Source organism: Mesoplodon bidens (assembly GCF_964165515.1).
Source record: "Mesoplodon bidens genome assembly, chromosome: 10".
In the NCBI taxonomy this organism is placed as follows: Eukaryota; Metazoa; Chordata; class Mammalia; order Artiodactyla; family Ziphiidae; genus Mesoplodon; species Mesoplodon bidens.
This window is the reverse complement of record NC_138172.1, coordinates 59,016,118-59,042,655: the sequence shown is the minus strand read 5'-3', so window position 1 is coordinate 59,042,655 and position 26,538 is coordinate 59,016,118. Positions and strand designations below refer to the sequence as shown.

Below are 26,538 nucleotides of genomic sequence, written 5' to 3'. Positions count from 1 at the left end.
TATTTGGCCATTGTGAATAACAGTATGAATAGTTCAGAATTTAAAGTACACATGCCTCAACAGATAGAGAATTATACAATTAGCAGACTCATATTTCCTCTTCACTAACCTGTCTCCACATAGCAATTTTATATTTTTAACATAAATTTATTTATTTATTGGCTGCGTTGGGTCTTCATTGCTGTGTGCGGGCTTTCTCTAGTTGTGGCGAGCGAGGGCTACTTTTCGTTTCAGTGTACAGGCTTCTCACTGCAGTGGCTTCTCTTGTTGTGGATCATGGGCTCAAGGCTCATGGGCTTCAGTAGTTGTAGCATGTGGGCTCAGTAGTTGTGGATCCCAGGCTCCAGAGCGCAGGCTCAGTAGTTTGGGCACATGGTATATTTGTGCCACAGCATGTGGGATCTTCCCAGAACAGGGCTCTAACCCGTGTCCCCTGCATTGGTAGGTGGATTCCTAACCACTGTGCCACCAGGGAAGTCCAGAGAATTCATTCAGCTTTGCTTGACACTTTACACTAAATAAGTTCCAGGAACTACAATTACTAAGTATAAATTTGAATATAGAAGCCGAAAAGAATTGTTGTATTATATACTGAATTTGAATAGGCAATCAAAATGTAAATTGGTAACAATCACATTGTTTTCTATAGGAAAGTTCCATTTTTCTGTGGAAATGTTCGCATTTTATACACTGAGATAAACACAAGAACATGGTTTGCTCACCTGTGCAAGCAGTGAGTAGAACACTGCCAGCATCTTCTTTGATGCTGGAAAGCAATTTGGCGTAGGGAGTATCCAAGATTGGGCAGAGCTCAGAAGGGAAAGGTCAGTGGTGTCAATCTCTACATCTGTGAAACAAATCCTAATAATCATTTGCTCTCATAGCCTATTTTGTTTGTAGATAAAGAACTATCACATGCTACAATTTTATAGCTAACTGCAAAACTCAGCTGTAATATATGAAATAAATATCTCATCCTTGTGTTATTCCATATCTGAGAAACAGATGTAGATCATACAGTTTATACTTTACAACATGTTTTCATCTATTTATTGTAAGTTGAATCAAACTGTGTTTTCGAAGTGATGGATTATGAATGTGGTCACCCTTGGACCGCCAAATTGTTAGAGTGTTAACAGGACAGATTGGGCAGTTTGGGCAATCAATTCTTAACTTGCTTTTGAGGTGGGAGAATGTCATAATTCTATTTATTTTAAAATGTGATAGCCCTGAGATAGTTGGCTTGGAGAGTTAAAAGAAGGAGTTGTTTTCTATTCTTTATAATCCTCTGAGTAACAGGCAGTACTCTTCTGAAGTTGTCAGTACCCAGTTGAGTATAATTCTCAATTTTAATGAGTAAAATTGATATAACTTCTTTAATGTTTTGTAGAGCAGCTTATAATTGAGATTTTTATGTTTCTTAGGGGTAAAAAAGGTGACTTGCTCGTAACTATAACCTCAATATTTAGCATATAGTAGTTATTCCATACTTGCTATAAAGTAAGTCTACAGACCTTTCATGTGCCTTCTTAGTGCTTTATGTTTATTACTTATCTTCCTAAAGACTCTATAAAGTAGGCTATATTTTTATTATTTTTGTTGTTTCTTTTCTTGTTGTTTTCTCTAAACTTTAAGCACATTTTCCTGTTTGCCCAGTTATTCATGACAAAGTCAGTAATGTAAAGTCTATCATATTCCAAATCTTAGGCAACTTCTTTTGAACTACATTGGGTCAAATAGATACTGCTCCTGGAAAAAGATGATGGATGTTAAGGATGAAGGAGTTGATGAATGAAGTCAGGAAGCCAGAGACTGGTTTGAAATTCTGTCCCACAACTTTCCATTATACAGATATGGGAGATGACTTTAAAAAATAAGAAGAAGAATCCAGCTGTCCTTCCTGGACAACATTCTTCACTCTCCTGACTGATCCCACCAGTTTGCTGATGACACCAAAATATCTTGCTTCAAATTCTCTCCTGAGTTTCAAACTCACAGACTCAGTGCCCATCCACCTTTTACCAAGAATTTCCATGACCAATAATCCCAAATCCTGGCTGCCTCATGAGACCCCTCAAAGATGGTCTCTGTCCCAGATAATACCAGAGTTTGCTGCAGCCCTTGGGTGCACAGATCTGGACTTGAGCCTTTGTCTGGTGGCATCAGTCTCCTGGTTTGTGTTTCCAAACTTGTTCTCCAAACTTTCCCTTGCTTGCTTTCCACTGTCATCATATTATACAGTTACTAACTCAAGAGAGAATTCTATGCCCTTTCACTGCACTGTCTTTCTAAAGCACTTGTATTCTACTTTAAAACTCTTAGAAACTCCCCTGTCTACACAATCAGTTTCAAGTTCCTAAGAAAGGTACTTTCACAATCTGCTTTCAAACTACTTACCAAGCTCAGGCCCTGTTCCTCCTAAGCTTACCCACCCCCATACCAACAAAGATTAATGCCTCTCACACAGTTCTTTAAAAAAAACAAAAACAAAACATGTCCCTTTGCATTTATGGTTCTTTTTGTCATGTGGCCTCTTTTCTGTCACCCAGAATCAGAACCACACATTACTTTCTTTTTCTGCTATGCTTCCCGCATACCCTTGGGCCTCCATCTATAAACCCACAGTATATTTTTATAACACCAAAACACTTTTTATAATTATTTCTATATGAAAAATTTTTCACAATTATTTAGAGTCCCTGTGTGTATAGACATGTCATTTAATCTGTGTCAGTTTTCTCATTCTTAAAATGGCAATAACATTACTGCCTACTTTATAGGTATGTAAAATTGAAGATATAATACATGCAAAACAAAATGCCCAGCACAGTGAGTGCTCAATAAATATTCTGAGTAATATTCATGTGCTTATCCCTATTAGAAATTTTATTACTCCACAAAACTATGGATTCCTTGAAGAAAATATAATATTTATCTTTGTAACTGCAAGAAATCTCATCATTATTGGCACATAATATGTGCTCAATACATCTTTACAGTTTAGTTATTATTCCTTAACACTTCAATGGCACTAATTTTTAATCCTGTTTCTCTTTCCAGAAAGTATGGATTGTACAAATACCATCGTAAATTGGATGACGTAATCACTGTTAAGTAGTTATTCAAAGCATGTTGCAAACGACTGCATACAGCACATACCTGTGAAGCAGCACCATTCAACTCTTCTACCTTTAGTTGGAAATCTTAGTGGTCACTCTTCTACCAAACTAATTTTGCAAATATTTACTAATATTAACCAACTCAGTTACAAGCCTGAATGTTGTCTGAGGCACCACTTTATAAAAAAGATGTTAATTTAAGTGAAAGGATTAAATGGCTTAATGTTACTATTAGCAGTTTTAAACCCAAGCCCCTATCATGGCCGTGGTTTATTTAATCCATTCTATTAATGACCACCCTACCCAGTTACCAGTATGGGGGTCAGTAGAGTGGTCTTATTGCGATTATACAGAAAAACACTGAGTGGTATTGAACACATGGAAAGAGGTGTTCCTCCTTGTTTGGCTTATTTCCCATGTGCCTGATTTTTCTGGATACCATGTTGCTAGGCTACAATAAACAAGCCTCTAACTGCTCTGTCTAGTCCTCTGTGGGCCTCCATCCCACTTATCACCTATTCTCAGCACAGCACATCTAGTGATCCCTTTGAATCATATGTCATGTCTTGGCACTCTTCTGTTTAAAAATCCCCAATGACTCCTAGCTTACTGGGAGCTCTAGCCAGTCCTAGCTTACTGGGAGCTCTAGCCACACTGTTTTTTCTGATGTTCACAAACAGGGCAGGCATACACCCACTACAAAACCTCTGCCTTTGCTCTCTCCACTTCCCTAAAAATATTCCCCCCGATCTATCCATTCACTCCTGTAAGTTTTAGCTCACAAGTAACTTCACAATACTTTTCCTGAGTGGACCCTGTTTAAAAATTGAGATCACTACCACCTTCTCCAGCATTTTCTAGTTCTTTTTCTTGTTATATTTTTTCATATAGCACATATCACATATTCTTAATATAGCAATATCATCACATATTTAATACAGCACTTCATCAAATATTATTTTTTTACTTTTTTATTTTTTGCCCATCACTCCCCAGCACCAAAATTTTAGCTCACTTCAGGCAAGGATTTTTGTCAATTTAGTTCACTCCTGAATTCCTATACTGATACATTACAGCCTCTCAATAAATACTGAATAAATGATTTAATTGGATTAATAAAAAAAGAAATGCAAGGATAATTAAGCTTAACTATTATGTTCCAAATTTTAACATGTATTTCTGTACAACCATTACTTATAATAAATGGTGTACAATTAACATATCTTTATCTACTTAGAATTAATAAATTAATAAACTAATAAATTCTAAATTGAATAAAATCTAAATTAACATAAATAATATTAAATAGAATATGAGATAATATTTACATAACCTTAGTTTTTGACATTTTAATACAACCCAAGTCCTGGATTTTATGAATAAAAGATGTTTACCTGACTAGACATATTTATCTATATAACAATAAAATAAAATATGTCATAAATAAAATCTGAAGACCATTGTTAGACTTCAAAAATTATAATGTTCATTACAGTTTAAGAATTAAAATTCATAATAAAAAAGAAATATATAAAATTTTTATCAAATATAATATGATTGTTAACAAAAATTGTACCTACTTAAAGTGGACAATTTGATATTTTGGCATATGTATATATCTGTGAAACAATCACTGCACTCAAAATAATATCTCCATCACTCCAAAAGTTTCCTTACGGCTCTTTGTAAAAAATCTCTTCCTCCCACCTATCCCCATGGCCCACTTACTGTCCCCAGAATGACACTATAAATTAGATCTCATTAAAGAAATAAGCCAATGTGAGGAGAATTGACCATGTAACACTATTGAGCCTTCCAACCCATGACATGGTTTATCTCTCCATTTATTTAGATTTTCCTTGATTTCTCTCACCAGCTTTATAAATTTCAGTATAAAGGTCTTTTACATCTTTTACAAGAGTATCTCTATTTCATATTTTGATGCTATTATAAAGGATATGTTTTTGTATTTTTAATTTCTAATTATTCATTGTGAGTACATAAAATATAATGTATTTTATATGTATTTTATATCTTACAGAATTTCTGAGTTTGTTCATTAATGGCTTCTACTAACTTTTTAGTAAATTCCATTAGATTCCTTACATAGACAAATATGTCATCTGTGAACAAAAGCATTTTATCCAATTTGAATGCCCTTTTTTTCTTCCTTTTCCTGTTTCATTAGCCAGAACTTCCAATATTGTGTTAGGTAGTAGCGATGTGAGAAGACTTGCCTTTTCCCTGATCTGAGGCAGAATAATTCAGTCTTTCATCATTAATATGATGTTAGTTGTAGGTTTTACATAGATCTTTTTTATCAGGTTAAGAAAGTTTGTTTCTATTTTTATTTTGCTAAGGTTTATTTTATTTTTCGGTCAGACAAATATCCCATGCTCTTCAAATTTCTGAAAGACTTTGTGGAGGACTAGTAATATTTCTTTTGTAAACAGTTGGTTAATTTCATCAATGAAGTCATCTAAGAATGAATTTTTCTTTGTGAAAAGGAAAATTATTATCTATATCATCTTGAGTGAACTTTGGCAGCTTTTGTCTTTCAAAGAATTTATCCACTTTATCTAGGTTGTTGAATTTATTGCCGTAAAGTTGGTCATAATATCTCATTATTATGTTTAATATCTGTAAGATCTATACTGATATTACCTCTCTTGATTCTTTTTTTTTTAATTATTTAATTTTTTTATTAGTTTCTGCTTTATAACAAAGTGAATCAGTCATACATATACATCTGTTCCCACATACCCTCCCCCATGCATCTCCCTCCCTCCCACCCTCCCCATCCCACCCCTCCAGGCGGTCACAAAGCACCGAGCTGATCTCCCTGTGCTATGCGGCTGCTTCCCACTAGCTATCTACCTTACGTTTGGTAGTGTATATATGTCCATGCCACTCTTTCACTTTGTCACAGCTTACCCTTCCCCCTCCCCATATCCTCAAATCCATTCTCTAGTAGGTCTGTGTCTTTATTCCTGTCTTACCCCTATGTTCTTCATGACATTTTTTTTTCTTAAATTCCATATATATGTGTCAGCATACAGTATTTGTCTTTCTCTTTCTGACTTACTTCACTCTGTATGACAGACTCTAGGTCCATCCACCTCATTACAAATAGCTCAATTTCATTTCTTTTTATGGCTGAGTAATATTCCATTGCATATATGTGCCACATCTTCTTTACACATTCATCTGATGATGGACACTTAGGTTGTTTCCATCTCCGGGCTATTGTAAATAGGGCTGCTATGAACATTTTGGTACATGTCTCTTTTTGAATTATGGTTTTCTCAGGGTATATGCCCAGTAGTGGGATTGCTGGGTCATATGGTAGCTCTATTTGTAGTTTTTTAAGGAACCTCCATACCGTTCTCCATAGTGGCTGTACCAATACACATTCCCACCAGCAGTGCAAGAGTGTTCCTTTTTTTCCAAACCCTCTCCAGCATTTATTGTTTGTAGATTTTTTGATGATGGCCATTCTGACTGGTGTGAGATGATATCTCATTGTAGTTTTGATTTGCATTTCTCTAATGAGCAAAGATGTTGAGCATCCTTTCATGTGTTTGTTGGCAGTCTGTATATCTTCTGTGGAGAAATGTCTATTTAGGTCTTCTGCCCATTTTTGGATTGGGTTGTTTGTTTTTTTGTTATTGAGCTGCATGAGCTGCTTATAAATTTTGGAGATTAATCCTTCGTCAGTTGCTTCATTTACAAATATTTTCTCCCATTCTGAGGGTTGACTTTTGGTCTTGTTTATGGTTTCCTTTGCTGTGCAAAAGCTTTTAAGTTTCATTAGGTCCCATGTGTTTATTTTTGTCTTTATTTCCATTTCTCTAGGAGGTGGGTCAAAAAGGATCTTGCTGTGATTTATGTCATAGAGTGTTCCGCCTATGTTTTCCTCTAAGAGTTTGATAGTGTCTGGCCTTACATTTAGGTCTTTAATCCATTTTGAGCTTATTTTTGTGTATGGTGTTAGGGAGTGATCTAATCTCATACTTTTACATGTCCCTATCCAGTTTTCCCAGCACCACTTATTGAAGAGACTGTCCTTTCTCCACTGTACATTCCTGCCTCCTTTATCAAAGATAAGGTGACCATATGTCCGTGGGTTTATCTCTGGGCTTTCTATCCTGTTCCATTGATCTATCTTTCTGTTTTTGTGCCAGTACCATACTGTCTTGATTACTGTAGCTTTGTAGTATAGTCTGAAGTGAGGGAGCCTGATTTCTCCAGCTCCATTTTTCGTTCTCAAGATTGCTTTGGCTATTCGGGGTCTTTTGTGTTTCCCTACAAATTGTAAAATTTTTTGCTCTAGTTCTGTGAAAAATGCCAGTGGTAGTTTGATAGGGATTGCATTGAATCTGTAGATTGCTTTGGGTAGTAGAGTCATTTTCACAGTGTTGATTCTTCCAATCCAAGAACATGGTGAATCTCTCCATCTATTTGTATCATATTTAATTTCTTTCATCAGTGTCTTATAATTTTCTGCATACAGGTCTTTTGTCTCCTTAGGTAGGTTTATTCCTAGATATTTTATTCTTTTTGTTGAAATGGTAAATGGGAGTGTTTTCTTGATTTCACTTTCAGATTTTTCATCATTAGTATATAGGAATGCCAGAGATTTCTGTGCATTAATTTTGTATCCTGCAACTTTACCAAATTCATTGATTAGCTCTATTAGTTTTCTGGTAGCATCTTTAGGATTCTCTATGTATAGTATCATGTCATCTGCAAACAGTGACAGCTTTACTTCTTCTTTTCCAATTTGGATTCCTTTTATTTCCTTTTCTTCTCTGATTGCTGTGGCTAAAACTTCCAAAACTATGTTGAATAAGAGTGGTGAGAGTGGGCAACCTTGTCTTGTTCCTGATCTTAGTGGAAATGGTTTCAGTTTTTCACCATTGAGGACGATGCTGGCTGTGAGTTTGTCATATATGGCCTTTATTATGTTGAGGAAAGTTCCCTCTATGCCTACTTTCTGCAGGGTTTTTATCATAAATGGGTGTTGAATTTTGTCGAAAGCTTTCTCTGCATCTATTGAGATGATCATATGGTTTTTCTCCTTCAATTTGTTAATATGGTGTATCACGTTGATTGATTTGCGTATATTGAAGAATCCTTGCATTCCTGGAATAAACCCCACTTGATCATGGTGTATGATCCTTTTAATGTGCTGTTGGATTCTGTTTGCTAGTATTTTGTTGAGGATTTTTGCATCTATGTTCATCAGTGATATTGGCCTGTAGTTTTCTTTCTTTGTGACATCCTTGTCTGGTTTTGGTATCACGGTGATGGTGGCCTTGTAGAATGAGTTTGGGAGTGTTCCTCCCTCTGCTATATTTTGGAAGAGTTTGAGACGATAGGTGTTAGCTCTTCTCTAAATGCTTGATAGAATTCACCTGTGAAGCCATCTGGTCCTGGGCTTTTGTTTGTTGGAAGATTTTTTATCACAGTTTCAATTTCAGTGCTTGTGATTGGTCTGTTCATATTTTCTATTTCTTCCTGATTCAGTCTTGGCAGGTTGTGCATTTCTAAGAATTTGTCCATTTCTTCCAGGTTGTCCATTTTATTGGCATAGAGTTGCTTGTAGTAATCTCTCATGATCTTTTGTATTTCTGCAGTGTCAGTTGTTACTTCTCCTTTTTCATTTCTAATTCTATTCATTTGAGTTTTCTCCCTTTTTTTCTTGATGAGTCTGGCTAATGGTTTATCAATTTTGTTTATCTTCTCAAAGAACCAGCTTTTAGTTTTATTGATCTTTGCTATCGTTTCCTTCATTTCTTTTTCATTTATTTCTAATCTGATTTTTATGATTTCTTTCCTTCTGCTAACTTTGGGATGTTTTTGTTCTTCTTTCTCTAATTTCTTTAGGTGCAAGGTTAGGTTGTTTATTCGAGATGTTTCCTGTTTCTTAAGGTGGGATTGTATTGCTATAAACTTCCCCCTTAGAACTGCTTTTGCTGCATCCCATAGGTTTTGGGTCGTCGTGTCTCCATTGTCATTTGTTTCTAGGTATTTTTTAATTTCCCCTTTGATTTCTTCAGTGATCACTTTGTTATTAAGTAGTGTATTGTTTAGCCTCCATGTGTTTTTATGTTTTACAGCTCTTTTCCTGTATTTGATATCTAGTCTCATAGCATTGTGGTCGGAAAAGATACTTGATACAATTTCAATTTTCTTAAATTTACCAAGGCTTGATTTGGGACCCAAGATATGATCTATCCTGGAGAATGTTCCATGAGCACTTGAGAAAAATCTGTATTCTGTTGTTTTTGGATGGAATGTCCTATAAATATCAATTAAGTCCATCTTGTTTAATGTATCATTTAAAGCTTGTGTTTCCTTATTTATTTTAATTTTGGATGATCTGTCCATTGGTGAAAGTGGGGTGTTAAAGTCCCCTACTATGATTGTGTTACTGTCGATTTCTCCTTTTATGGCTGTTAGTATTTGCCTTATGTATTGAGGTGCTCCTATGTTGGGTGCATAAATATTTACAATTGTTATATCTTCTTCTTGGATCGATCCCTTGATCATTAGGTAGTGTCCTTCTTTGTCTCTTCTAGTAGTCTTTATTTTAAAGTCTATTTTGTCTGATATGAGAATTGCTACTCCAGCTTTCTTTTGGTTTCCCTTTGCATGGAATATCTTTTTCCATCCCCTTACTTTCAATCTGTATGTGTCTCTAGGTCTGAAGTGAGTCTCTTGTAGACAGCATATATATGGTTCTTGTTTTTGTATCCATTCAGCCAATCTGTGTCTTTTGGTGGGAGTATTTATTCCATTTACATTTAAGGTAATTATGGATATGTACATTCCTATTCCCATTTCCTTAATTGCTTTGGGTTCGTTATTGTAGGTATATTCCTTCTGTTGTGTTTCTTGCCTAGAGAAGTTCCTTTTTCATTTGTTGTAAAGCTGGTTTGGTGGTGCTGAACTCTCTCAGCTTTTGCTTGTCTGTAAACGTTTTAATTTCTCCATCAAATCTGAATGAGATCCTTGCTGGGTAGAGTAATCTTGGTTGCAGGTTTTTCTCCTTCATCACTTTAATTATGTCCTGCCACTCCCTTCTGGCTTGTAGAGTTTCTGCTGAGAGATCAGCTGTTATCCTGATGGGGATTCCCTTGTGTGTTATTTGTTGTTTTTGCCTTGCTGCTTTTAATATGATTTCTTTGTGTTTAATTTTTGACAGTTTGATTAATATGTGTCTTGGCGTATTTCTCCTTGGATTTATTCTGTATGGGACTCTCTGTGCCTCCTGGACTTGATTAACTATTTCCTTTCCCATATTAGGGAAGTTTTCAACTAGAATCTCTTCAAATATTTTCTCAGTCCCTTTCTTTCTCTCTTCTTCTTCTGGAACCCCTATAATTCGAATGTTAGTGCGTTTAATGTTGTCCCAGAGGTCTCTGAGACTGTCCTCTGTTCTTTTCATTCTTTTTTCTTTATTTTGCTCTGCAGCAGTTATTTCCACTATTTTATCTTCCACCTCACTTATCCGTTCTTCTGCCTCAGTTATTCTGCTATTGATCCCATCTAGAGTATTTTTCATTTCATTTATTGTGTTTTTAATCGATGCTTGATTCATCTTTAGTTCTTCTAGGTCCTTGTTAACTGTTTCTTGCATTTTGTCTATTCTATTTCCAAGATTTTGGATCTGGGAAATAGAATCTTGGATCATCTTTACCATCATTATTCTGAATTCTTTTTCAGGTAGACTGCCTATTACCTCTTCATTTGTTAGGTCTGGTGGGTTTTTATCTTGCTCCTTCTCCTGCTGTGTGTTTTTCTGTCTTCTCATTTTGCTTACGTTACTGTGTTTGGGGTCTCCTTTTTGCAGGCTGCAGGTTCGTAGTTCCCGTTGTTTTTGGTGTCTGTCCCCAGTGGCTAAGGTTGGTTTAGTGAGTTGTGTAGGCTTCCTGGTGGAGGGGACTAGTGCCTGTGTTCTGGTGGATGAGGCTGGATCTTGTCTTTCTGGTGGGCAGGTCCACGTCTGGTGGTGTGTTTTGGGGTGTCTGCGGACTTTTTATGATTTTAGGCCACTCTCTGCTAATGGGTGGCGTTGTGTTCCTGTCTTGCTAGTTGTTTGGCATAGGGTGTCCAGCACTGTAGCTTGCTGGTCGTTGAGTGAAGCTGGGTGCTGGTGTTGAGATTGAGATCTCTGGAAGATTTTTGCCGTTTGATATTATGTGGAGCTGCGAGGTCTCTTGTGGACCAGTGTCCTGAAGTTGGCTCTCCCACCTGAGAGGCACAGCACTGACTCCTGGCTCCTCAATTTGGGATGATTTGTTGTCCATTCATGTATTCCACAGATGCAGGGTACATCAAGTTGATTGTGGAGCTTTAATCCGCTGCTTCTGAGGCTGCTGGGAGAGGTTTCCCTTTCTCTTCTTTGTTCTCACAGCTCCTGGGTCTCAGCTTTGGATTTGGCCCCGCCTCTGCGTGTAGGTCGCCGGAGGGCGTCTGTTCTTCGCTCAGACAGGACAGGGTTAAAGGAGCAGCCTCTTAGGGGACTCTGGGTCACTCAGGCCGGGCGGGAGGGAGGGGCACGGAGTGCGCGGCGAGCCTGCAGCGGCAGAGTTCGGCGTGACGTTGCACCAGCCCGAGGCGCGCCGTGCGTTCTCCCAGGGAAGCCGCCCCTGGATCCCGGGACCCCGGCAGTGGCAGGCTGCACAGGCTCCCGGAAGGGCGGTGTGGACAGTGACCTGCGCTCGCACACAGGCTTCTTGGCGGCGGCAGCAGCAGCCCCAGCGTCACACGCCCATCACTGGGCTCCGCGCTTTCAGTCGTGACTCGCTCCCGTCTGTGGAGCCCCTTTAAGCAGCGCTCTTAATCCCCTCTCCTCGCGCACCAGGAAACCAAGAGGGAAGAAAAAGTCTCTTGCCTCTTCGGCAGCTCCAGAGTTTTCCCGGACTCCTTGCCGGCTAGCTGTGGCTCATTAGCCCCCTTCCGGCTGAGTTCTCGCCGCCAGCCCCAGTCCTCTCCCTGAGCTCTGACCGAAGCCCGAGCCTCAGCTTCCAGCGCCGCCGGGGCGAGCAGACAAGCCTCTCGGGCTGGAGAGTGCCGCTCGGCACCGATCCTCTGTGCGGGAATCTCTCCGGTTTGCCCTACCCAGGTATGTGGGGAGTTTTTCCTTTTGGGAGGTCTGGGGTCTTCTGCCAGTGTTCAGTAGGTGTTCTGTAGGAGTTTTTCCACGTGTAGCTGTATTTCTGGTGTATCCGTGGGGAGGACGGTGATCTCCGTGTCTTACTCTTCCGCCATCTTACCCGGAAGTCCTCCCTCTCTTGATTCTGATATTAGTAATTCATGTTTTCTCTTTTTCTGTTCATTTTTTCCTAATTCTTATTTATCTCTGATGTTTATTTTAGACAGTTTATGTTTCCATCTTTTCAAGTTCATTCATCTTTTTTCTGCAGGATCTAATCTGTTATGATCCTATCCAGTGTAGCTTTCATTTCATGCATTGTGATTTTCATCTCTAGAAATTCAATTTAGGCCTCCCCACTAAGTCTACTTAACTGTTTCATTAAATGGGATACAGTTTTCATAACTATTTTAATACCTTTGGCAGCTAATTCTAACATTTGTAACAGTTCTGGATCAGTTTCAATTCATTGATTTTTCTCCTGATTATTGATCATATCTTATTGCTTCTTTGCTTGCCTGGTAATTTTAGATTGTTGCTAGACATTGTGAATTTTTATGTTTTTTTTACTATATATTATTGAACTTTATTCTGGAATGTGGTTGTTACTTATAAACAGGTTTATCCTACTGTGTCTTGCTTTTACGATTTGTCAGACAACTACAGAGAGCTGTTTAATCCAGGGCTAGTCATTCCCCACACTGATGAAAGACCCTCTGAGCACCCGACCCAGCATCCCCATGTAGAAGCTTTCCAGTGTAGTTGATCAGTCTCCACTCCTGGTCCCCTGTGAGCAACATCAACAGCTTCTTCTAGTCTTTTCTGGTGTTGCTTTTTTCTTGGCCCTGGGTAGTTTACTCTCACACAGGCAATGAAAAGGACTCTGTTGAATGTTCAAAATGGATCCTCTTTAGATTTGCAGAGTTGTCTAATTTTGCAGCTCTTTATTACTCTTTCCTGGGAACTCTGTCTAACCACTTTGGTCTCCGTGGACCCTCAACAATGTCTCTGCAACTCAGGAAATTTTCTGGGCTCTGCCTGAATTTTTCTTCCCTATGTCATGGCTTGGAGGCTTTCTCAAGGCAGTAAATCATAGGACTTACCTCATTTGTTTCCCATCACTCAAAGATGATGATCCTGAGTTGCCTTCATTCCACAACTTTGAAAATGTTGGAGTTTTAAAAAATTATTTCCCACTTTTTTGTTTTTGTCAGACAGGAGGGTAAATTTGCTCCCAGCTATCCCATCATATTTTGAAACAGAAGTTATTACAAATAGAGTCTTAAAATTTACAAATAACCTGATAGAAAATTGAATAGGGTATTCAGAAAGGCGATCCAGATGACTAATAAGAAGACATTTACTGTGAGATACAATTTTTTACCTATAGATGGCAAATTAAAAAATGATGACTTACTATTGTTAGCAAAGTTATGGGGAATAAGTACTTTAATATCCTGTTAGCAGAACTGTGAATTAATACAAACCATTTTGGAAAGTCTGGCAATAAAAAAAAAAATCCGCATCATTTGACACAACAACCCTTTTCAGAGAATCTAACTTCAACATAAAGGCCATGTAATAAAATAATAATCATAGTTGTAGTCACAAAGCAGCAGAGTGCTTTTAAACTTCCATAAATAGAAAGGTCAAATGTATCAGTAAATTATACATATGTTATGGAAAAATAATTAGCTACTAAAAGAGTGAGTTCTGTCTCATTTACCATGAGGATTGACCATGATATATTGTTCAGTTAAAAGAGGAGCTAGCCAAGCAACATGAATACTATAATCCTTTTTTTAATAGAAAAAATAAAAGAACAATGGAAAACGTGAAAGAATAAACACCATCCTAGTTTTTTAATCTTCAGGAAGGTGTGCTAGAGACATGTCATGAAAAGTTTATTAACTTTTTCATTACTTATCTTTTTTTTTTTTTTTTTTTTTTTGCGATACGTGGGCCACTCACTGTTGTGGCCTCTCCCGTTGCCGAGCACAGGCTCCGGATGCACAGGCTCAGCGGCTATGGCTCACGGGCCCATCAACTCCATGGCATGTGTGATCTTCCCGGACTGGGGCACAAACCCGTGTCCCCTGCCTTGGCAGGTGGACTCTCAACCACTGCGCCACCAGGGAAGCCCCATTATTTATCTTTGTATCATATTACTTTTTGTACTAAGCAAGTATTGCTTTCAAAAATTAAAAAAATAATTAAGAATAATTTGAAAATCCCAAGAATGTTGCCAATCAATGTCCAATATAATTTGCTAAAATATTTACACAAATATTGAAAGAAAATCAATAAGGAAGTCCACTTTAATATGTATGTAATGAAACGTGGGAAGTTTATGGAATATACTGTTATATAGAATTGCAAGAGAAGTTACTTAGTAGATAAATGATATAAGAACACTTGCAGATGGGTACAATTTAACGTTTGTTATGAAAATAAGGCACTAGAAATGGCAGAAACATTTAGAAGAACCTCAACATATCCTCTAACTTTGACCTGTGTTGCTCACTGACCAAGGATATTACCATGTAATTTAAAGTGAGACTACTGATTTGAACTAATGAACTGATATCTTATGTTTTCCTTATTTATACATCTCTTCTAAATGAATTGAATTTAAAACTTTTGTCTTATGTATTTCTTTTCTTTAAAATTTTTTGGCCTTTTTAGTTTTCTATTAAAAATTATCTGATTTTAAGATGGGTAATGTCCCTCCTCACACTCCCTGAATATTTTGGCTTATGTTGATATTTTATTAATTTTTGCTTTTATGGAGTGCTTTACATGAGTCTTCTATTTCATCAAAAGCATTTCACTTTTCTCTTTCCAATTGCATTTCTACAAAACCTTCCTTTAAAAGTCAGTATTTTTGTTTTATTGTTCTTCCATAGACCTTCATTTCATACCAATGATATTATGATCACCAAGTCTAAATATGCTCTAGCTGTGCACTTTTTAGGATTATATCTTTTCCAGATATTCAGTCAAAGCTGGCTTCAGACTTGACTGCTGGTTAAGTGTACCATACAATAAAAGCAGCCCAACACTGATTCATGGTTCTGAATCTTCCTTAATTCCTCAAATCAGGGTTTTGCTGTAACACATTTTCACCCAAGGCCTTAACCTTTCAAGGATAACTAGTCAATAACAAGTTTTTCATATTTCATAATTTAGTATTGTCCTGAGAGTCTTTACTACTTTAGAAAAATATAGGATAAAATGTATTCATGTACATTTAACACTTGAAGATTTCTCTTTTAACTAAAATTCTTCAAAGAAATCAAATAAGGTGGATATAACAGACTTGCTTGATGATTTCAAATAGGTAATATATCAGAACTGGAGATCCTGTAATCTGCACGGGAAAAACAATAGCTAACATTTAACATGTGCTCCCTGTGTGTGAGGCATTATCTTAAGCAATTTACATATGTTTATTTATTTAATCATCCAGTTAGCCATACTGTTTTGTTTATTACTATTGTTAATTTCATTTTATCAATAAGAAAATTCATGGCCTTGAATGCTTACATTAAGCCACACAGATAATAAGCGCCAATGCTTGAATCTGACTCAGGCAATGGGACCACACATTCACATTCATAATTGCTACATGACATAGTGTCTCCAGAATTCTATACAGATAATTTTATTTTTTGCTCACAGTTTTAAAACTAAACTCTTCAGAAAATGACATGGCCCCTAAATTTTTTTTATCATGAAATTAAACAACCTAAATCCTACCTTTGTACAGTAATGCCACAATCATGTGTTATATCTTCTTTAAGCTCTTGATGTCTTGTATTATTTTTTTAAAGCAGGACATTATTTTTATTCCAAGTCAAATACATAAAAATGGATTTTCTCACACTACTCTTAGAATTGTAAAAGGGAAGAGAAAGGCACTAAAGTGATATTTCACCCCCTTATCCTCTGAAACAGCCAGAGCTGGGCCCCATGTGAAAGTACTGGGTCTTACAGCTCCTGCAGACAGAGGGTAGGTCTTTTCTTCTTATCTCATACGTAAGCCAGTGGTTTTCAAACTTTGGAAAGGTGTGACTATTTGGTGGTTATTCTTTTTTAGATTTTAAGCCAGTGAACATGGCTGGAAATAATTTGAAATGAGGAAATTAGACAAGAGACTACCTTTCAGAAGGGAGACATTAATGAAAGATCATGTTGTAGTCATGATTTTACAAATAGAAGTTATGCCAAAACTAGCCAGTTCATAAGTATTGAAAAAAAATCTTATGAGCTAGATGGTTTGCATGAATAATTTTGACATAACAGTTTTATCTATTCACACTGTGAACTTAGATTTCATCAAGCTTTGTAAGTCAATTTCCAACATACCGACAATGACTATGCTGTCATTTATTGCTCATTTTGTTATAATGTGAGCTACTCAACCCCATTTCTCTGTGCCCTGAGTCACACTTCTGTTGTTCTTGCTAACCCTTTCCTGACTCTTTTAGATGTCTTCTGTATGTTTTAAAATTTCTGCACAATAACATATTTCATATGAATACCAGGCTGCTCTATGTTCTGCTTTTCCCTTTACCTGATCCTTTGCCCTCAATTTTTGTTCTCTTTCTAATGTACACATAACAGACACACATGCATGTAAATGTGGTTACCTAGAGGCTCACTACCTAGAGTAGTTTGAGTTTTCTTCAGATCTCCAGAAGTGGTGTCAGGTTTTCTGTTACTCCACTTAGGGATAAGAAAATAGGTAGTAGTCAGAGGAAAGTTGATTTTTGTAATGTCACACAGACAGAATCCAAACTAGAGCTCAGAATGTCTGTCTTTAGGCCTAGAAAGCTGCCAATCTGATGTCTACATTTATCTAATCATTTGATTCCCTAGTCTCAATTCCTTAGTCAGATAGCTACCAGTGACACACTTTACACACATGTCAAAAACTCAACTTCATCACCACCACCAACAGCAACAGCAATAATACCAGTGTAGCAACAAGGGCAGAATGATATTCTTTGACTGCCTTTTCTGTTTTCAAAAAGAACACATGGATCTGGAAGGGCATCCCCCATATAGGCTATAATAATATATGTAGACTAAGGGACTTGGAGCTCTGATTCAGAAATCTATGCTCGTTTGATTCCAGCACGCTTAATTTCTGAGTAGGTCTAGGCTGACAGGATCTCAGACAAGAGGAAAATAAAAAAGGAGTAAGTTAACTGGGATAAATATGAGAAATATGAGGCATTTAAAATGTTTTCTACCACTAAATTCCTGCTTGTGATTTGCCTCATATTCATCACTTAACCTGTGAGTCTATAAATGGGGGTAGTAGAGCTTCCACCCTCGTCACTCACTGGGGAGCCATGAATAGGACCAGGCAGCCCAGAAAGAGGAGGTTTTAGCAGCCTCCTACCTCTGATGAGCAAAGACATATTTATCTAGCACCAGAATTTGTTAAGCTTGCATGAGCTGTTTCAATTTAATAAAAATGGTCTTTATATCATAGCATCATGCCATATCCCGGTTGCCTTTGTAAATAAACTTTATTTTTTACAGCAGTTTTAGGTTCACAACAAAAGTGAGAGAAAGGTACACAGATTTCCCATACACCTTCTGCCCCCCACCCCCAAGTATAGCCTCCTCCATTATCACCATCCCCCACCAGATGTTACAATTAATAAACCTACATTGAAATATCATTATCACCCAAAGTCTATAGTTTATATTAGGGCTCACTCTTGGTGGGGGATATTTTCTAAGAGTTTTGACAAAGTCGTAGTGACATTTATTCCTATAGAGTCCCCCTAAAATCCATATGTTGAAATCCTAACCACCAATGTGATGGTATTAAGAGGTAGGGGCCTTTGATGTGATTAAATCTTGAGGGTGGAGCCCTCATAAAATGAAATTTGAGCCCTTATTTGAGACCTCAGAGAGATCCCTCACCCCTTCTGTCATCTGAGGACACAGAGAAAAAGAAGTTTATCTATGAACCAAGAAGTAGGTCCTCACCAGACATTGAATATGACAGCTCCTTGATCTTGGACTTAACTTATAGAGCTGTGAGAAATAAATTTCTGTTGTTTATAGGTCACTCAGTATTCTGTGATAGCAGCCTGAATGACTAAGACATATATCCACTATTATTGTATCATACAGAACAGTTTCACTGACCTAAAAATCCTCTGTGCTCCACCTATTCATCCCTCCCTCCCCACTGCCCTTGGCTACCATTGATTCTTTTACTGTCTCCATAGTTTTGCCTTTTTAAGAACGTCATATAATTGGAATCATATACTATCTATTTAGATTGGTTTGTCTCACTTAGTAATATATACTTAAGTTCACTCCAAGTCTATTCATGGCTTAATAGCTCACAGTTTTTAATCGCTGAATAATATCCGACTGTCAGGATATACCAGTTTATTTACCCATTCACCCACTGAAGGACTTCTTTGTTGCCTCCAAATTTTGGTAATTATGAATACAGCTTCTCTAAACATTCATACTAATTTTCAACCTCTTTGGGTAAATACCAAGGAGCATGATTGCTGGATTGTACGATGAGTATATTTAGTTTTGTAAGGTACTACCGAAATGTCTTCTGAAGTGGCCGTACCATATTTTGCATTCCCACCAACAATAAATAAGAGTTTCTGCTGCTTCATAGCCTTGCTATCATTTGGTGTTGTCAGTGCTTTGAATTTTTGTCTTTCTTATCGTTGTGTGCTCATATCTCATTATTTTAATTTCCATTTGCTTAATGGCACAGGTTGTTGATCACCTTTTCATATGCTTCTTTGCAACCTGTATATCTTCTTTTGTGTAGTGTCTTTCATATATTTTGTCCATTTTTTAATAAAGTTGTTCATTTTCCACAAGTAGGATTGCAACTACCTATTCATTTTCCAGATGTGAAAACAAGGCCAGGAATGACTTTTTCAAAGGGACAAAAACTAGTTAAAAGCAAAAGTTGAATTCTTTCCTCATTCAACCTTTCTTGTCTCACGTCTGGACTGCTATGAAAGATCTTACCATGATCAGGTTTTAGTAGAACAGCTAAGTAGCATACCCCTGACTCCGATCCCTCGTCCACATACCTGAGTGTCTCTCCAAAGCCGATGCTTGGTGAGGTCATTCTGTGAGTGCTCACTGTCTTGAGAACACAAGCCCTGCATCCCAATCTGTGTTCTGTCCACATACTGTCTACTGTCCACCTCAGATGTGATACTTTAGGAAAACTGGATTATTAGCTGTTCCCTAACCCTATCAATTTTCTGTCATGGTTTCATCACTTTATACATGGAAATCTCCCTGGATTGTTCTCTTTCACCTCAAACTAACAAATTTCTACCTCTCCATTTTTGATCCCTAGGTACCTTTATGTAAAGGTATTTATTTTCCTTTTTATGATTGTCTTTGTCTTTTGTCTTTTTAAAATTTTTTTCTTAAGCAGGGTGCTTTCCTTTTTAAGAACAGAGACAAGAAGGAAACTCACATTCACTATCTTTCCCATCTCAGTGATGACACCACGATTAAATCCTTTGCACAGTCAGAAATCTAGGCATCACCCTTGAATCAATGCTCACTCTCCTCCCCTCTCACTGTGGCAGCACAGACGACAGCACTGGTACGTGCACTGCTCAACACTGTCCCAACCCTGTCCTGTTTCCAGTCTAGTTCCATTTTAATCTATTTTCCTTATTATGTCCCTAATATTCCCTTTAAGATATAAAACTGATTATTTCACTGTCCAGATAAATACTACCTAGGCCTTCTATTATGTTTAGAATAAAGCCAAGAAGAACCACTGTGATTCAGCCCCTGCCTGCTTATCTGACCTAATATCACTCTCTCTGCTGTTCACTAAAGTCATGATATATATGCACTGACATTGTCTCTGTCCCTTAAAAAAGTTCGACTCTTTCCTGGCTCATTGCCTTATGTTCCGGCTCCTGGAAGACCAGTGCTCCAGGCTCCTTCTCATTCAGATCTCAGTCCTTTGTTACCTCTTCAGAGAGACTGTGGCTGACGTCCCCTCTAAACCTGCTTCCTCAGGCCCTCAGTGCTGTTGCCCTGATTCCTTTCTTAATAGCATATTACTGTCTGAAATGAGCTTGTTTATTCCTTTCTTTCTTTTTTTTTAAAATCTCTTTCCCCACATTAGTATCTAAGCTCAATGAGGGCTATCTTGTTTACTGTATTCTTAGAACCTGGAACAAATATATAACAAATAAGCATATTTGATTATTTAATCTATATAATGTTAACATATTTAATAATAATCTATTTCTTCACTGAGAAAGGCAGTAAGAGAGTGCCAAATGCTCCCTTCCTGGCCCTGGCCATGTTATGTCTGTACAGTTTCAGTAGAAACAACCACCTTCTGTCCCCAGCACTGAGTGCTATGAGCCTTGTTGGTACTCTGGATCTTTAGAACAAAGTAAAAAGCCCATTTTCAGGCAAAGGACAGGAGCATTGTAGATAGTATCCAGATGTTGCCTGACCCTGCATTTCATAGGTACTAAAGGAAAACTGAAGTTCCTTTAGCTGATCTCCACCTCTTGAGAGCCTACAATTTCTCTCATTGGGATAAAAACAAATCAAAGGATAACCTTCATCACAGAGAACAGACTTAATGCTAATGGATCCTAGAGCATATTCTTATAGAACAATTAAATGTTTACCTTCTCCCAACGAGCGTTTGCAGAATAAATGTTTTAAATGAGTGGTGAAGGGGGCTGGGGAAAGATTATGACCTGAATGCCAATTCTTGATATTACTGGGTTGGCCAAAAGTTCGTTTGGGTTTTTCCCTGAGACGTTACGGAAAAACCCGAATGAACTTTTTGGTCAACCCAATGCTTCTTCCATGTCTTTGATGAAAGGACTTGACAGACACATGCTTATTGATAGGGAGGCTGAAGGGTCTTATACTACCTGATGTTGGACGTGATTCCAAGGAAGCAGGCATTACTTTTAACCTTTGAGATGCAGCGTTAGGGAGGGTGGAAATCCAAGCCCTGAAAGGAGCCTTAGAAAAGGACCATCAATGTCCTGATGGCTGAGAGGATCTGGTGGCTTCCTGCAGTGAATCCCTTCAGCAACGTGCAGAATTGGATTGACTCTGACTACTCGCTGTGTATGTTCATTTTGTGGAGGAAGGAGAGAGGGGCTGCCTGATGCAGTTGACTCTAGTGCCCTTGAGGATAGCTATACAGATGTCCTGTGGGTTTGAGTCCTGGGGGAAGCCTGAGAAGAGAGAGATGTCCCGTTCCCCCTTCAGAGGGCCAGCCCAGCCTGCCACCCCCTGCATGCCCACCAGAGCAAACCAAGTCTTCCTTGCTTAGAGGTTTGCCCCTGACAAAGGGGCTCTAGCACAAGAATTTTTTTCCTTTTACAACTTTATTGGAGTATAATTGCTTCACAATGGTGTATTAATTTCTGCTTTATAACAAAGTGAATCAGTTATATATATAATCTGTTCTCATATCCATTCCCTCTTGTATCTCCCTCCCTCCCACCCTCCCTATCCCACACCTCCAGTCGGTCACAAAGCACCGAGCTGATCTGCCTGTGTTATGCGGCTACTTCCCACTAGCTATCTACCTTACATTTGGTAGTGTATATATGTCCATGCCTCTCTCTCGCTTTGTCACAGCTTACCCTTCCCCCTCCCCATAACCTCAAGTCCATTCTCAAGTAGGTCTGTGTCTTTATTCCTGAATGCTGAAAAAAATCCACCTTGCAGATAGGCAAACATCATTTACCATCCATTTGAAAGACCTTACCAAATTGAGAAAGGGAAACCCAGCTGAACAATCCAACAGGAGGTTCCCATTGAGGCAAAAACAATGAAGCAAAGAAAGGAATAAAGGACAGCACCCAGGTCTTCAAACTCTAAATCTGTGTTCTTTCACTTTGCAATTCTGATTTATTTCACGAGACTACTTAGAAACTGTCACATCGTATTTTGACATATTTTTTTCAAATACTTCTTTTACTGTATTGCACTCATATACCACAACAAGTCCATTTTCTCAGTTACTGACCATGAAACTAAAGTTTTTTTATCAACTGTCTCTTCTTTTCCCTTCTTTAGTATTCAGTAGCTGGAATTTTCACTCAGCATCCTTCACTGTAACTGGATACTCTCATTCCAGCTCACCTTTGCTCATCTTCCGTGCCAGATTCACCTTTCCCATCTGGCAAACAATTCTGCTCTCCTCTAATACACTGTTTGAAAAAGTAGCACTTTAATTATGTTTAAGGACTACTCTATTCTAATATAATTAAATATTCAGGAAGAATACTATGCAATGAGTTTTTGTGATTATAGTGGAGGTAGCTAGAAGCTGCAAGCCCAATAAAAGTATAACATTTTTTCAAAAGGCAGGCAAAGCATACTTTATACTCTTTTCAAATATTTTTTTAAAAACTTATCATGACTGAGTGGGTTGTTGTTTCCTGACTAAAAGATAACTCAGAAGAAATCATCACAGCATTTTCATTTGGGAGAAAACAAAGGAGAAATTCTAGAAGAGATTTTCTCATGAGATATTTACATAGCTCTCCTCAATTAATACTTTTTTTCACTTTAGAGTTCAACTTTTTTTAATAAAACAAAATTTTAAAGTAGCAGTCACAAAAACAAAAACCTACTGAATGGGAGAAAATATTTGCAAATGATATGACAAATAAGGGGTTAATATCCAAAATATTTAAAAAACTCATGCAACTCTACATCAAGAAAACAATCAGATTAAAAAATGGTCAGAAGAACTGAATAGACATTTTTCCAAAGAAGACATACAGATGGTCAACAGGCACATGAAAAGATAATGAACATCATTCATCTTCAGCGAAATGCAAGTCAAAACCACTATGAGATATCACCTCACACCTGTCAGAATGGCTATCATCAGAAAGAACATAAATAACAAATGTTGGTGATGATATGGAGAAAAGGGAAACCTTGTACACTGTTGGTGGAAATGTAAATTTGTGCAGCCACCGTGGAAAAAACAGTATGGAGGTTTCTCATAAAACTAAAAATAGAGCTACCATATGATCTAGCAATTCCATTCCTGGGCACATATCCAAAAGTAACAAAAACACTAGTTGAAAGTATACATGCAATGTGGATGGACTTGGACAGTATTACGTTTAGTGAAATAAGTCAGAGAGAGAAAGACAAATATTGTATGGTATCACTTATATGCAGAATATAAAAATAAAACTAGTAAATATAACAAAAGAGTAGCAGCCACTAAAACATTAGCATAACATTGGCAATAAATAATTTTTTAAACCAACAGAAGGAATCAAAGTGGAATTGGGTGAACAGTGACTCAGAGGGTTTTAAGAACGCCTCTGTCCTTGCCCAGGTATGTTGCTGAAAGTTGCTTGCTCTAACATTTCCTGAACAAGTATAGGGATGCAGTATCTACACTCACTTATGCTCCACTGGTTCAGGCCTTTTCTGTACTGTGTCCTCAGCACTTACCTCAGTGCCTGGCACTACTTGCTGCTCAAAAATACATTGAATAGCCCTCTCCACCCCATCTCTCATCTACGTCTGTGCCTTGTCCCCTTCTCTCAGTCTCTTTCTTCCCCATCACTTCCCCAGACACTGACACCCAGTTACTCCAGTTTCCCCGATTTCAGCTTTGGTCTTCAGCCCCATTCACCCAAGAATTTGCCTGAAGCCCACCCCCAACTCTGCACCTGCTCCCTTAGGGCCACTAAGGACCATGACTAAGACAGGTGCCATCCGCATGGCCCCACCACTCAGAGCGGAGGAAGAAGACGAGGAGGACTATGAGCCTGTCCCTGAGCCCCCCAGCCCCACCCAGGAGCGCTGGCAGAAGCCTACTTCTCAGCACCAGACCCCACCCTGGGAGTACGCCTTCACCTTCTTTGAACCCAACAACGCTGCCTTTCAAGAGATTCTGTGTGACCCGCAGACCACCATCGCTGAGTTGTTCGCCACTGTGCATCAGTGGGTGCCCCAAGTCCAGTACAAGATCGATGTCATTGGCAATGAGATTCTGCGATGAGGCTGCCATATGATGGGCTGACCTAACATGACACTGCTCCATTATACGTGCAAGGCTGGGGCCCATGGAGTCGAGTTCCCCGTGGCGGCTGTGCGTCTCTTGCAGCAGCTGCTGGCGCTGGGCGCAGATGTGACCCTGTGCAGCTGCTGGACCAACATGAACATGCCCCACTACTCAGCATATTTCGACATGCCCGGTCTCGTACACATGTTACTGAAGGGTGTACGGTCCTGAGTGGTGAGCTCCAAGTGCAGTGACTTCAGCCACGGCTCAGCCCTGCACATCGCTGCTTCCAGCCCATGCCTGGGCGTGGCCAAATAATTTGCTGGAACATGGCACCAACCCGGCACTTCGGAACCGAAAGGGACCCGTGCCAGCGGAGGTGGTCCCAGAGGAGTTGTCCCATGGACATATCCCTGGACAAGGCCGAGGGGCGCTGGTGGCCAAGGAGCTGTGGACGCTACTGGAGGAGGCTGTGCCACTCTCCTGAGCCCTCCCTAGGGTCACACTACCTAACTATGACAACATCCCAGTCAATGCCATGCTCAGCACACTGGACCTGCACCTGGGAGACTGCGTGCTACTGGATGGCCAGAAGACCCGCAGCTGCAGTTCTGCGAGACCTCAGAGTTCGCCAATGGCCGGTGAGTGGGCATGCAGCTTGATGAACCTGAGGGCGAGAAAGATGGCAGTGTTGGGGGTGTCTGGTACTTCATCTGCCCTCCCAAGCAGGGTCTCTTTGCCTCTTTGTCCAAGATCTCCAAGGCAGTGGGCACACCTTCGTGATCCGTCACCTCTACACCTTGGACTCCCTGGATGGACTTCTCCTGTGTCACTGGCAAAGATCACAGGGAACACAAAGGTAAGAAGAGGTCCCTGTCAGCCCTGACTCTGGGTGGCCTGCAGCAGCGTGAGGGAGCCAAGGCTGAGGTTGGAGACCAAATCCTCATCACAGGCCAGAAGCAAGGGATTGTGCACTTCTGCAGGAAGCCAGATTTTGTCCCAGGTTACTTGTATGGCATCCAGCTAGACCATCAGCAAGCACGATGGCTCTGTCTTTGGTGTCTGGTACTTCATCTGCCCCCTTCGGCATGGAGTCTTTGCACCAGCATCTGGAATTCAGAGGACTGATGGATCCACTGACACCCCTGGGGACAGTGTTGGAGCCAAAATTGAATCAAGTGGCAATGATGCAGACCAAAACACCTTCACAACAGTCTGGACCCCAAAGGACATCACATCAGAGAGCTCCATCTCCAGGTTGCTCTTCTGCTGCTGGTTTCCCTGGGTACTGAGGGAGGAGATGCAGTCTTAGAGGCTCTGGACATTCCACAGAGACACAGAACCCCTTCTAGAATCTCCTGACACAAGGAGCCCCCTAGTCACTTGAGATAGCATTTCCCAGTAATGTATCCAGAAGAGAGACCCCATTAGCCAGCCCTCGATCACTAAGGCCCCATTATTAACAGATTCCCCTGTGATAACCCCCCAAATATAGACCTTATGCTACCCAGAAAGAGATTCCCTGAGTGTAGTACCTTTAGGCTACTCCCAACCCCTCAGATCAGACCCCCCAATAACAGATTTCCACATCACCTCAAATGACGGGAACTTTCTCTACATAATGCTCTACAGCAGAACATTCCTGAGTCACTGGCTCAGAACCCTTCCCTATTAACAAAGATTCCCCCCACGCCCCCATCAAGTCCCCTTGAAAGAAACACCCCCAGAGCAACAGAGTAACAGACTCACATTTAACATCAGTCCCCTCAAGATATTTTGACCCCCACAGTCACCCCCAAACCCTTACACTGCAATCAGAGACTCCCTCCATTAACAAAACCCCCTGCTCTTACCCCTCAAGAAGAGACCTACATTAACCAGCCCACTGTCACCTCCAATTTACAGGCACCAAACAGTCCTGGAAGTGCTAATTACAGGGCCGCCAAGTCTTCCTGTCCTCTGCACCCTCAAGAAACACCCAGTATCTTGTATGAAGCCCACCCCATGCAGCCCACAGCACCTGTTCTGGCCAGGCTCTCAGAAATATCTCTATATTTTAAGTAATTATTTCCCCCTTTGGGGGACCCCAAAATTTGGAGGCCCCATTCTGGGACTCTGAGGATCCCAAACCCAAGAGTACATGTCATGTCCCAGACTTTCCTGTGTCCCCAAGTCCTACAGCCCCTAGGAGGCTCCAA

The 26,538-nt window shown here is 39.3% G+C and overlaps 1 protein-coding gene and 1 pseudogene across 2 annotated transcripts in view; both read left to right on the top strand.

Annotated features, from left to right (window-relative positions):
- The window catches only part of KHDRBS2 (KH RNA binding domain containing, signal transduction associated 2), a gene marked incomplete at its 3' end in the record, with an annotated part of 662,231 nt that overhangs the window by 370,421 nt on the left and 265,272 nt on the right, over nt 1-26,538 (top strand). The gene's annotated exons all lie outside the window — the stretch shown is intronic.
- LOC308623597 (CAP-Gly domain-containing linker protein 3-like) lies at nt 24,017-25,652 on the top strand (annotated as a pseudogene). Its single transcript has one exon. The product of its transcript is annotated as a CAP-Gly domain-containing linker protein 3-like (transcript).